Genomic DNA, 13897 nt, shown 5'->3' on the forward strand with positions numbered 1-13897 from the left:
GGACCACAGACTGTGGGAGTGTGGGGGACAGGAAGCAGTCTAGCTTCAGGGATCAGTGGAGGATCAGATAAGTAAATTCACCCCCCCCCCCCCAACACCAAAACAAGCATTTAACCCTTTCAGTGCAGGCAGCTAACTGCAGGGGATAACTTTATCTCCCCGAGTTGGAGCTTTCACCATGGCCAAGTGGCTTTTTCATACAGGAATCAAAACCACACTTTTTACCCAGCTATGGCACCAGCCTACCACTATTTAAGCTGTATGAGAACAGCTGCTTGTGATGCAGAACTGCTGCCACGTTCCAAACAAATTCACTGAATATTCTTGGTTTCCTTTCACACACAAGAAGTCTGTTAAAGGCAGCACAAAGCGGTTTCAGCCTGCATTCACACCTAGTAGACTCTTATGTAGGCCCTTGAACAGGTGTTGGAGAGGTTTTTTTTTTATTGAGTATGTAAACCTTACACTTCATATTCCTGATATGCGCCTGCTATACCATGTACTTGTGTGAAAAAGTACCCTGTTCTTTGTACAGCTTCATTTGTGTGAAATTCCTGGTGTTCCTGCCAGTCCCTCTGCTTTCCTATTACAAACTGACCACATTAGGGCCCTTTCAGACAGACTGATTGGGTCCACCTGTCTTTATGTGGACCCAACAGGACCATCTATTGACTTCTATGGAGCAGCGGATGTCAACATGTGTCCGTTGACACCTGCCAACATCAGATCTGCTAAAAAACCGACGGATGGGGGATCCGTTCCCAATCTGTCTGGCGGATCGGATGACAGTCGGAAATGTGGACCCAATAGGACCATCTATTGACTTCTATGGAGCAGCAGATGTCAGACATGTGTCAATTGACACCTGCCGACATCAGATCTGCTATAAAACCGACGGATGGGGGATCCGTTCCCAATCTGTCTGGCGGATCGGATGACAGTCGGAAATGTGGACCCAATAGGACCATCTACTGCCTTCTATAGAGCAGCGGATGTGAACAGACATGTGTCCGTTGACACCTGCCAACATCAGATCTGCTAAAAAAATGACGGATGGGGGATCCATCGGAAAAGGGAAGGCAGTCCATTTCTATCAGACCACCCACAGAGGAAAGCGGCTCGTGCTTGCTCTGCATGAGCAGAGCAGACATGGACCTGTCATCCACCTGCTCAGCAGACATAATCCCCACTGAGCAGGCAGAGCAAGTCTGCCTCAAAGGGGCCTAAGCAGAACACACCATGGTCAGTTCTCTGGCTGTGCTGGGAACTCAGTGTGCTCTCCTTCAGTGATCGGACTTATCCAGACATGCCGAGCAAAACGTTTTTGCACGGTTATGTTTTCGTTGGAAACTGAGGGCGGGAGGAGTAGTAAATGGTCCTAGCCAAGAATGTCATGTGACTAGTCTGGCAAGTCAGCTGACTGTGCAGTTTAGTACAAGCGTTTTCACGCTGTGGTAAAGATGGCTGTGAAACCTAAAAAAGGGTGCAGAAACTTTTTGAAGAACCCTCGTACATACAGTATGGACTGGAGCACCATGTTCTGGTAGCATCACAGGTGACTTCCCATTAGCTGCCAAAACAAAGCTGAGTTTAACCAGTGAAACATCTCAGAGCACCTCTAGGGGCTGCACTCAGTGTAAACAGGGGCTAAATACAGCACACCTTTATCTTCCTAAAGGCTATAATACATATCATGCCAGACGAACACTTCAGAAAGTCAAATGTTTCATAGATCGCTCTTAATAGGTCGCCCACATGCTCCAAGAAAAGTCAAAACCCTGAAGCTTGGTTATCCTTATCCTGCATTCTCCAGGGAATAACGTGTCCAATGTTTCCACATTCCATAATAAAATTAAGAGCGTGGAAAAAGGAAGAACAAAAGATGGTGGGCTTTGAGGTTTAAAGCAGAAGTAAACCCATCAATTTAACAGTTAAAAAAAAAAAAAAAAAAAAAGTTAGCTGTCAAACCATCCAATGGCTGGCGTCATAAGTGATCACTTGTGCAGCATCATGGCGGTTGATTAAAAAGAGACCAAGATGGCAGCTTCCTTGGCTAACAATAGGAGGGTTTACTTCCACTAAGGTCAGAAAGCCAGGCCCTTTTAGGAACTGGAATCAGGAGCTAGGGCCTGAAGAAAATTAGACTGTTACCTATAGCAACAGCAATGTATTTGTTGCTAGGAAGACAAAGCCAACTGTGCCAAAACAGGGCTACAAGGGGACATCACAAAAAAAAGGTCCAAAAGGAGAAACAAGAAAACCCATTGAAAAAAAAAAAAAGAAGAAGAAGGACCTGGACACTCCTAGAAGTGTTGAATGTCAAAGAGGTTTTTCCAGGCTAACAAAACAAATTGGCCGACGCAGAGCTGAGTATACAGCGTCTTCTATTACAGGGGGAATTAAGTTTTGAATTCTTAGAAATGTAACAGGGTCACGCAGTTGTTTTTAGGTTTGCAAGGACAGCTCCTTCAATAGCAAAAGTAAAAGCTTCACACATTTTGCAACCCTGAAAATATTTTCCAAGTTAAAAAGATGCAGAAACATGGTGGAGAGAAATTTGTGACCTAGAATAGTGGGAGCAAGTTATGTTTTCCATAGCAGCCACAGGCAAACTTTCCATTGCACTATGCAGCACTGACCAAAAGGAAATAAAGTAATGTGTCAAGAGTGCACAGCTACATTTATCTGCTTATCTTCCCAACAGAGGCGTAACTAGAACCTTCAGGGCCCTGATGCAAGAAACCATGAAGGGCCCCCCAGACCCCTGGCCGGGGCCCTTACCTTCAAGCCCAGGGCTCTTCCCACTAAACCTGGGGCTCTTTACACTTGTTGCATGGCCTTTTATTACGGTCCCGCAGCAGGATTCTTTCACAAGTTCTGCAGTGGGCCCCCTTCCTGCAATCTTGTGGGCCCCCTTCCTGCAATCTTGGGGCCTCCCCACAGTGGTGCAATGCCAGGGTCCGGTCGCAAGTGTGACCTTTGCGATCCTGGAAGTTCACCCACTGGTTTGCTACCGGGCCCCCTGGAGCATGGGGCCCGGTAGCGATTGCAACCCCTGCAACCCCTGTAGTTACGCCCCTGCTTCCCAACAATAGTACATTTCTCCACTGTGGATTTAAATTAATAAAAGATATTTATCTGGATAAAGCAAAAGTGAGGCACGCAATACTAATTGGGCACAGTAAAGCATAGATCCGATTAAAAATAATGCAATAAATATTTTTTAATCACTTTAAGTGTCACTAAACCCACAACAGTAAAAATGGATTTTTGTAAGATCTTACCGTAAAATCCTTTTCTCTTAAGCTCATTGACAGACGTAGTCTTCTTGATTCTCAAGAGCTGGGTTATGTTGTCTCCGCAGGAGTAGGACTAGGCAGAAAGACAAAACGTTCTGGCTCCACCTTAGGGGCAGTCCCTGAGGGTATATCCTCCCTCTCTCTGCTACAGGGAATCAGTTCTGTTTTAAAGCAGTACAGAGAATTTAACCCAACCCAACTCAATGATAGAGGGGCGGGTACTACGTCTGTCAATGAGCTTAAGAGAAAAGGATTTTACGGTAAGATCTTACAAAAATCCATTTTTCTCTATCGCTCATTGACAGACGTAGTCTTCTTGATTCTCAAGAGCTGGGACATCCAGAAGCAGTGCCACAAATGAGGGGTGGGATTGACAAAATCAAATCCAATCTAGAAGGCCCAACCGGTGCCAAACTAGAAGTTTTAAAGGCTCATTATAAACAAAGAATGAGACTAAAGAAAAATTTTCCAACGGAAAAAACCCTCGAGGTAGACCACTGGTCTCCTCAAATTGCGGCCTGCAAAACCTTGCGGCCAAACGAGGCATCAGACGATGCCATTACATCAACTTTATAATGTTTAGTAAAGGTATGCACCGACGACCAGGTAGCCGCCTTGCACACCTGGACCACTGACGCCTGATGGCGAAAGGCCCATGACGCACTAAGTGCCCGAGTGGAGTGCGCCTTAACAGGGAACGGGGGCTCCCGACCCTTAATAGAATAAGCCTGTACTACCGTCTGTCTGATCCATCTGGAAATGGTCGCGGCAGATGCAGGCAACCCCTTTTTGGGTCCATCTGGGATCACAAAAAGTGAATCCGTCTTGCGAAACGAGTCTGTCGTTTTCAAGTATACCCTGATCGCCCGGACCACATCCAAGGAGTGTAAAGCAAACTCCCGAGGATGACTGGGCTTAGGACACAGGGAAGGTAATACAATTTCTTCATTCAGATGAAATTCTGAAACCACTTTTGGTAGGAAGGATGGATTCGGACGAAGAACCACCTTATCTCTATGAACCACCAGATATGGTGAACGACAAGATAATGCGGCCAGTTCTGACACCCTGCGTGCAGAAGTAATAGCCACCAAGAAGGCCACCTTCTGGGACAACGTGGGTAGAGGAATCTCCCTAATATCTTCAAAGGGAGGTTTCTGAAGAACCGACAACACTAAATTAAGATCCCAGGGGGGTAACGGCGCGTGCACTGGCGGAGCCAGATGTCGCACCCCCTGGATGAAGTTCCGCACCAAGGAATGAGTAGCCAAAGGCTTCTGAAAGAAGATGGCTAATGCTGAGACCTGACCCTTGATAGTACTCAAGGCCAGTTTCTGCTCAACCCCTTGTTGCAGAAAAGCCAATATTCGACTAATCGAATAAGACCGAGGACGGAACCCCAAAGGTTCACACCATGCAATGTAGGACTTCCATGTGCGATGATAAATCTTTCTGGAAGTCGCTTTCCTTGCTTCAACTAGAGTAGGAATAACTGAAGCTGACAAACCTTTGTCCTTCAGCACCTGGGTCTCAATAGCCAGGCCGTTAAAGCCAGCGATCGTAAAGCAGGATGGAAGATCGGTCCCTGAGACAGTAGATCCTCCCTGAGAGGAAGTCTCCACAGGACGTCCGCCACCAGTCTGACCATGTCGGCGTACCAAGCTCGACGAGGCCAGTCCGGCGCTACCAGGATTACTGGGATTCCTTCCTCCTCTATCCTGCGAAGAAGTCTTGGCAGTAACGCGAGAGGAGGAAGGCATATATTAGCTGGTATTGCCCCCACGGGGCAATCAGTGCGTCTGCGGTTTCTGCTAGAGGATCGCGGGAGCGAGCCACGAATCTCTGAACTTTCCTGTTGAATCGTGATGCCAACAGATCCACATCCGGGGTGCCCCACCGTAGGCACAACTGGTGGAAAACGTCTGGATGGAGGGACCATTCCCCCTGATCCAGGGTCTGACGGCTGAGATAATCTGCCTGCCAATTCTCCACCCCCGGAATGAACACCGCAGAGATTGCTGGAACAAATCGTTCCGCCCAGCGAAGAATGCAAGCCACTTCTTTGGCCGCTCGGACACTCTTGGTGCCCCCCTGGTGATTGACATAAGCCACGGTCGTGGCATTGTCCGACTGGATCCGAACCGGGCTGCCCTGGAGCTGCTCGGTCCAGTGAATCAGACAAAGTCTGATCGCTCTCAGTTCCAATACATTTATCGGTAACCTGGATTCTTCCGGGGACCAAAGTCCCTGGACAGATAACTGACCGAGAATTCCTCCCCATCCGGATAGACTGACATCCGTGGTCACCATCGTCCAATATATTGGCAGAAATGACTTTCCCTGGCTGAGCATCGGAGACCGAAGCCACCAGACCAGAGACTCTCTGGTCTGTTTGCTCAATCGGATCTGATTGTCCAGGGATTCCGGATTCCATCTGAGAAGAATCTCTTGCTGAAGAATTCGGGTATGGGACTGGGCAAATGGGACTGTTTCGAACGAAGCCACCATCAACCCCAGAACCCTCATGCAAGTCCGAAGGGAAGACCAGCTGTTGGACAGTAACAACTGGACTGCTGATTGAATCTTTCGGAGTTTCCCTACCAGAAGAAAAACTCTTGTCCTGACTGTCTAGAATTAGACCCAGATATTCGAGCCTCTGGGTGGGAACCAGAAATGACTTTTGCTGGTTCACCAGCCACCCGAATTCCTGTAAAGAAATCATAGTAATTTCTATGTTTTGTAGCAAGGTCTGAGGAGACTCTGCATGAAGCAGAAGATCGTCTAGGTAACCAAGGATCGATATACCTCTTTGGCGCAGAAGTGCCAACATTGGGGCCAACACCTTTGTGAAGACCCGCGGAGCCGTGGCGAGACTGAAAGGTAACGCCACAAACTGATAGTGGTTCTCCTCTACGGAAAAGCGTAGAAACCGCTGATGACCTGCGAAAATGGGAATGTGAAGATAGGCGTCCTTGATGTCTATGGACGCTAGGACATCCCCTGGATGCAGGAAGGCTGCTACCGTGCGAATGGACTCCATTCTGAATCTTCTTATGTTGACGAAAGAATTGAGTGCTCTTAAGTCCAGAATTGGACGCACTTTGCCCTCTTTCCTGGGTATTGTAAACAGGTTTGAATAAAACCCTTGAAACCGTTCTGTCCAAGGAACGTGGACTACCACTCCTTGTTGTAGTAAATCTGTGACTGCTCTCCGCAGATCTTCTAAACGATCTGAGGATAGTCGGATATTGGAAGGGAAGAATCGCGCCGGTGGGAGAGATCGAAACTTGATCTTGTACCCTGACCTTATGACTTCGCAAACCCATTTGTCCGGGATTCTGGAAAGCCATGGATCCGGGAACCGGCGAAGACGTCCCCCCACCCCAGTTATGGGTGGGGGCGCACCTTCAGGCTTTGGACGGTTTATCTTCAGGTCTGGAGGGGGCGGGCTTTTGCTTGCCCGACCAACGACCCCTGACGCCTCCTGCAGGAGCTTTGGAGGACTTAGTTTTTTCACCCGTGGGACGAAAAAACCTCTTGTGAGCAGAAAAAGAAGGCCCTCGTCTTTGACGAGTTCCTCTACCTTTAAAATTTTGCGGTAAAAAGGTGCTCTTTCCACCCGTGAGATCTTTAATGATCTCATCTAAGTTGGCTCCAAATAGACGCTCTCCTGAAAAGGGGATATTAGCCAATGCTTTTTTGGAACCTTGGTCGGCTAACCAACCTTTTAGCCACAGTGTACGCCTGAGAACCACTGCTGAGACTGATGCTCGCGCCAATAATGGAGTGGCGTCTAACGCCGCATCACACACAAACTGTAACCCCTGTATCATTTGTTCCAACAAATCTGATACCGCCTGAGGGACCTCTTCTAAGTCCCGGCGTAACCACTTGGTCCATTCAGTTACAGCCTGCGAAACCAGACCAATAGCTATTATAGGTCTGAAAGCTGATCCAATCAAGGAAAACATGGTGCGAGACATAGCTTCTATCTTGCGATCCACTGGATCTTTAAAAGACGGAGCGTCTTCTAAAGGAATAACCGTGGCTTTATTCAATCTAGCAATTGGTGAATCCACCACAGGTGGTTCTGTCCATTTCTTAATAAGGGTTTCCTCAAACGGATAACGCCTGTCAATGCGTTTAGAAATAGTAAAAGTGCGTTTTGGCAGGCGCCATTCTTCTTCGATTGGATTGCCAAAACATTTGGGCAATGGAAAAACCTTCGCCACTTTGATGCGTTTTTTAGTCCCAAAAGGGATTTCAGTTTCAGCTATTTCCGATGGAATACCCTTTAACCTTAAGGTCTCTTGAACAGATACAATGAGTGCGTTTACCAACGCTTCCTCTCGGGCTATGGCGGATGCCGAAACATCCTCCTCACTGTCTGAAGAGACAGGACCCGAGACACCAATCCCAGATGAAGTACCTGCAACTGCAGAAATAGGCTCAGAGTCTGAATCCGAGGTTTCAGATAATAAGGGGTTAGGCGGGGGTCGCTTTCTTGCGCCCTGTCCCTGACAAGCCACTTCCACCCGGGACACAAAAGTTTCCATAATAGCTGACAATGATTCAATTGTCAATGGGGTGCTGGAGGATCCCGCAGACCCCTCGAGGGGATCCGGAGGAGATACATGAGTGGCAGGGTCCATGTTAATACAGGACACCTTTGCCAGCAAAACAAAAAAACTTTTTTTTTTTTTTTTTTTTTTGTGTGTCTCCCCCTAGCGCAATAGCGCCCCTCAGAGTACCTGCTTCTCGATCCCACAGAGAGAGAGAGAGGGACCCCCAAGGCTCACCAACCGATGCAGTGCAGTTTCCAACCAACTGCAGTCAGCGTCTGTCTTACACAGACTGGAAGGAGCTGTTTGCTTTTTCCCGGGTAGAAGGCGTGGCTCCGCCCCCTGTGTACGCCTTCCGGCGTTCCCAGCTCTCCACGAGGTAGCTGGGCTCACAAAACATGGCCGCCCCCATAGAAGAGACATAAGACTCCAAAAACATGGCGGCCGGCGTGACCTGAGGACATACATGCATTCGGTCTACGGCAAAATGGCGGCGGACCGCCGAAATCGTTTTCCCAGCACATCCACCTGCATCTCTGCTAAGAGGCGATATATGGATCTACAGAAGATACACTACACATAAGGTAGGATTATACCTCCTATGTCTGCTGTAATGTTACAGTCTGCTGGGTAGAGTGTTAGCTCTTAAACCAAGTCCACTTCCCACAAACACATGCTGTATTACAAGGGGGACTTGTAAGTATCAGATATACACTGACCATATATGGAGGGGCCCATAATACATACTGCCTCATAACGAGGAAAAAAGGGAACGTTTACTCACCATACCGAACCGACAGGCACCCTCTCTTCACAATACCCTCTCCACCGGGGTGGGGGTTTGTGGACCACTCCGGACGCCTCGACTCTCTGGTACCTGGCGTCCAAGCGAGACTTTTAACTCGCAAAGTCAGTCCCTTCACTGGGACTCCGTCGCGGCCGACCCAGCTCGGAGCTCTGGTCTGCACGCGCTCGTAGGCAGAAACCGGGGTGACCACTGGATCTCAACATCCAGCCCGTCGCCCGGCCCCGCATACTTACTTGAATATGTCGCGGCCGACCAAGCGCAATGCCATGGTCTGCGCGCGCTCGTAGGCCGGCTGGGGTGACCACAAGTGTCGCCCAGTCCGGCATTTTTTGCTTGAAGATCTCACAGGAAAAAACACTGGAGAAAACTACCTAAAAAATGTCTTTTTCTTAAAGAAAAAAAGTCTTGCCAGGACCAAAAGATCCCAGCAAGGAACTTAGGCCCTTACTCCTGACTAGACAGAAAAAAACTGATTCCCTGTAGCAGAGAGAGGGAGGATATACCCTCAGGGACTGCCCCTAAGGTGGAGCCAGAACGTTTTGTCTTTCTGCCTAGTCCTACTCCTGCGGAGACAACATAACCCAGCTCTTGAGAATCAAGAAGACTACGTCTGTCAATGAGCGATAGAGAAAATCAGTGTGTATATGCAGTAAAGAATGCTTGTTCTACTCTCTAAAAGGGCCAATTCTCTGCATTGTGTAAAAATGCTGTTTGATCCGGTCTTCTGACCCCTCCCCGTCTTGCACAGTCCACAACCTATCTGTTCATAGAACAGAGCCTTTGGAGCACTCTGCAAATGCTTCAGTTTTGTATTGCTAGAGACCTTTCTTGTGCGTCCGTGTGTGATCAGCACAGGGCCAATTAGCACTGTCCAGACAGAGGGTCTGAAACCGCTTTGTGCAGCCTCATAGGACAATCAGAGTAGAGTGAAAACTCCAACAAGCTTTAACCAGACACTGAGAAGTCACAAGACTGCATTATGCTGCTGACGAGAAAAGGCATTTAGAAGTTTATATTTAATAGAATAACTGCATTTTGATGTCCTGTGGAAGACCAGATATAGTGAATGCAGGGTCCTGGGTTTAGTAACACTTAACCTACAATGCTTATTATCACATCCCGCCTGGCCTATAGCAGAATGATGGCTGGGCGGGGGTTTTGTTATGCTGACTGGACGTCATATGATGTCCAGTAGAAGAAGCCGCTCACACACTCCCCCAAGGGTGCACAGCGATCGGTAGTGCAGTGTGTCGCTCCGACACACCGCATATCCGATCACTGTAAAGAGCCCATGACATAGGCTCTTTACCATGTGAGCAGCTGTGTCCTAATCACAGCGTTATTAGAAGTGGCAGTTATCGGCATTCCTCCATTCTCGCTGACAGGGCGCGAGTATAGGAGAGCCGATAAGTGTATCTCCTAATGCAGTGATCATCAGTGCAGCCCCACCAGGGAAGCTCTTCAGTGCCCTCCAAGGAAGGAGAAAAAACACCTTTACATTTTTCTCAAAATTCTCGGTCTTTTTTCATGGGTTTAGAAAAAATGATCAAAAAATGATCAAATGCCACCAAAAGAAAGCTCTATTTGTGGGAAGAATTTATATGGGTAAAGTGTTGCATGACCGCGCAACTGTCAGTCAACATGCAACAGCGCCAAAAGCTGAAAATTGGCCAAGGCAGGAAGGGGGGGTGAAAGAACCCTGTATTGAAGTGGTTAAAAAAGGGTAAAAAAAAAGAAAATCTAAAAATAATATTTGGTGTATCTACCCCTTGTCTTTAAAACTGTATCAATTTCTCTTGTTACACTTGCACACAGTTTTTCAAGGAACTTGGCAGGTAGGTTGTTCCAAAAACAGTTTATCTGTTATAGGCTGTGTTGGTGTCTCTTCATGAAGAAGTGATCGGGATCAGGTCTCTGTGGGGGCCATACCATCCCTTATAAACCCCCCTATTCTTACTGAAGGTATTTCCTTATAAATTTAGCTATATAGCTGGAATCCTTGTGCTGCTGCAGAATGAATTTGGGATCAGACACCTCCCTGATTGTATTGCATGATGGCTAAATATAGGTCTATGCTTTTTAGCAATGTAAAATGCTAGAGACCTTTGAGGAACTAAGTGCCTTCTGTTACAGCCAAATACTTCAAATGTAGGGCTCATCAATCCAAGGGCCTGCTGCCATTTTTCTGCACACCCGTGCTTTTGTGCATTTGAAAGTCCCTTGTTCCCAATTCCATGTCTGAGGTCTAGTTATTGGCCACAAGCCTGGTCAGTCAGTTGCTGGGACTGTAGATGGAGGCATTCGGGTCCCATTGGTTTTTTGCAAAGCCTGAGCCAATGGTGCAACTGGGCATATTCGGATTGTAAAAGAAGTCAGCATGATGTACCTTTCATCTGCTGCACTCCCTTGTGCGACCACTGCATTTTTGGTCCTTATTGTGGTTGGTTTCTTGCGTTTTTGCAGAAAAGCTTGGACAGCACATTTAGAAACACCTGTTTTTTCTGGAAATTTCTGCCTGGGAGACCTTGTTTATGCAGTAAGGCCACTCCATGTTCAGTTCTGTGCTCACGCTTGTTATTGTACAAGATACATTATACTGATGGTCTTCAGAGCCTGGTTTGTAAAGCATGGGTTTTCTTCACCCAGCAGCATTCTTCCAACACAAATGATTGTTGGATTTAATGATTGTTTTTTAACCTACAAGTACTGTATTTTCTGGCGTATAAGACTACTTTTGAACCTCAAAAAAATCCCCCAAAAATGGGGGGTCGTCATACACCGAGTATAATATCTCCAAGGTAACCTAAGTATAAGTATTACCGGTAGATGTAATCTCTCAAGACACTGGCTGTGTGGGAATCCTGTACCGGTATACCGTATGTACCGTAGCTTCGGCTACATACAGTATACCGCGCTGAGCCAATCAGGGAGAGCGATGTATTCTATTATTGAATGCAAAGCCTGCTCGGATTGGCGGAGTAACATCAGCCCGCCTCTCTGACTTTGCCAATCCGAGCAGGCTTTGCATTCAATAATAGAATACATCGCTCACGGTGATTGGCTCAGCGCGGTATACTGTATGTAGCCGAAGCTACGGTACATACGGTATACCGGTACAGGATTCCCGCACAGCCAGCGTCTTGAGATTACATCTACTGGTAATACTTAGGGTACCTTGGAGATATTATGAGAGATTACATGTATTACAGTACTTGGGGTACCTTGGAGATCTATGAGAAATCTGACGTTTTTCAATGGTGTTGCCTTGCTTCGGAAGGGGGGGGGTAGTCTTATACGGCGAGTATAGCCAAAAACCTATGTTTTATCTTGAAAATTAGGGGGGTCGTCTTATACGCCCAGTCGTCTTATACGCCGGAAAATACGGTAATCTTGTTAAATCAGTGGTACCTGTTTGGTAGAATTATTTAACCACTTCTATACCATACCACACCACATTTTTTTAATGGTGAGGTGTGGTAGACATTTGTTAAATGGCACGGAACTGCAGAAGTCACTCTTGGGCAGCCAGTGCGCCATCACTTCTAATGTTTATCTCATTTCCATCTAGCTTCTGCAGTAACCTGCATGGTAACCCCTTCATCTTCCTTATCCTGCACCCCCATTATCTCCATCCTCACTGTACATTACCATTTCACATCCTCTGTGTATGACCTGTACATTTATTGTATCTAGTGCACCATTACAAAGCTCATTATTTTAACCCCCCTCAATACCCACATTTTTTATTTGACCCAAAATAATTGAGGGTCTTGATACTGTCCTGGAATTTTGATAGATTTCACACCACAAAGTAAGGCATTGGTATTTTTCCTTCATATAGTTAAAAAAAATCCCAATGGCTAATAAATACCTCCAAAAGACAAGAGATCTATCAATCGGAAATAAAAATGGTATAAAAAAATTTGGGTACAGTGTTAAATGACAGTCGCTGAGTGAAACGATCACAGCACTGAGGACTGAAAATGGCCCTGGTAATGAAGGGGTATTACAGGCTAGACACATTTCTGCAGAAAACCAGCCAATTCCAAGGGATTCACATACTTTTTCTTGCCACTGTATAATGAATATTTATGAAACCTGTAAATAGGCTACAGTATTGGTCCAGGTAAATCTGTTGTGTTGCTGAACTGAGGATCCAGGTTCCATCTTTAATGCTGGTCATACCCCCAGAGGAGTCTTCAGAATCTGAGTTTCATAGGGATGCACCGCTTCCCTGGGCCCCTACATCACCCTGTAGCTAACTACTTGCACTGCACTAAGTGCCACAGCGAGTCCCCAAAGCAATACAGGCTTTCCCCAACATGTGGGGTCTGGATACAGCTCCCAAGGTTATATCGAGGTTGAACAGATCCGAATACACTGCTCCTATTGTTAGCATAGAAGACAGTGCAGAGTTGATTTGAAGAATCTGAAGTAAAATAACTGGCTAGGCTAAGTGATTTCTTCATAAGGGAGAAGATGTCCAGCGCCATAAAGTGATATTAAAGTCAAATTTTCTATTACACTAAAAAACATGATCTACTGACCTGGGTTCCCCTACCTCCTCTTTGGTCCCCCACCAGTGCTCTCCTCCTTCCCTGCAGGTACCTCCCTCAGCAAGCTGTGTGCTACAGGGACACTCCTGTGGGTGCACTCCTAAGCCCGCTGTGTGTGTCCTTAGACACAGCACGGCTTGGCTAAGCCCCCACAGGATTTGACTGACCCCCCCCCCCCCCCCTACAGCTCCCAATGCTTTCAGTAAAGCCTGTAGATCTGGGAGAGGGAAGAAACTGTCTGACGACGAGGAAAGCTCTGGATTGTGAGAGTCAGTTAAGTGTTTAGGGACTGGGGGTGGTAAGTAGTGGGGTGTTTTTTTACCTAAATACAGGGAATGCATTAATGTGAAAAGCACCTTAACTTTAGAAACACATTAAAAGTCACTAGCAAAAAAGGAGGTCTCATGGGAGTGGAGAAGGCTTTCAGGACGACACCCGGGGGAGCTTGTCCAGCAAAGTATTACCAGTGTCCTATCACCTGAAGGTACCAGCTATAAACCAGGATCTACGAATTTCTAGCCAGTCCAGTATTGTATGATTAAAAGGGATTTCAAACCGTTAAAAAGACATGGGTTTGGTTTTTTTAATCATTTTTACCTAGGTGGATGCAGCTTTGATGCGATGCTGCATGTGTCCCTCACCATCTTGAAGGGTGAGAACTGAGTGAACAGA

At 46.9% G+C, this 13897-nt stretch overlaps 1 protein-coding gene across 2 annotated transcripts in view; it reads right to left on the reverse strand.

Moving 5' to 3' along the window:
* Positions 1 to 13897, reverse strand: part of MTHFD1L (methylenetetrahydrofolate dehydrogenase (NADP+ dependent) 1 like) — a 562387-nt gene that overhangs the window by 532968 nt on the left and 15522 nt on the right. The window lies entirely within an intron of this gene.

The sequence above is a fragment of the Pelophylax lessonae genome (assembly GCF_965119305.1).
Source record: "Pelophylax lessonae genome assembly, chromosome: 3".
Classification (NCBI taxonomy): Eukaryota; Metazoa; Chordata; class Amphibia; order Anura; family Ranidae; genus Pelophylax; species Pelophylax lessonae.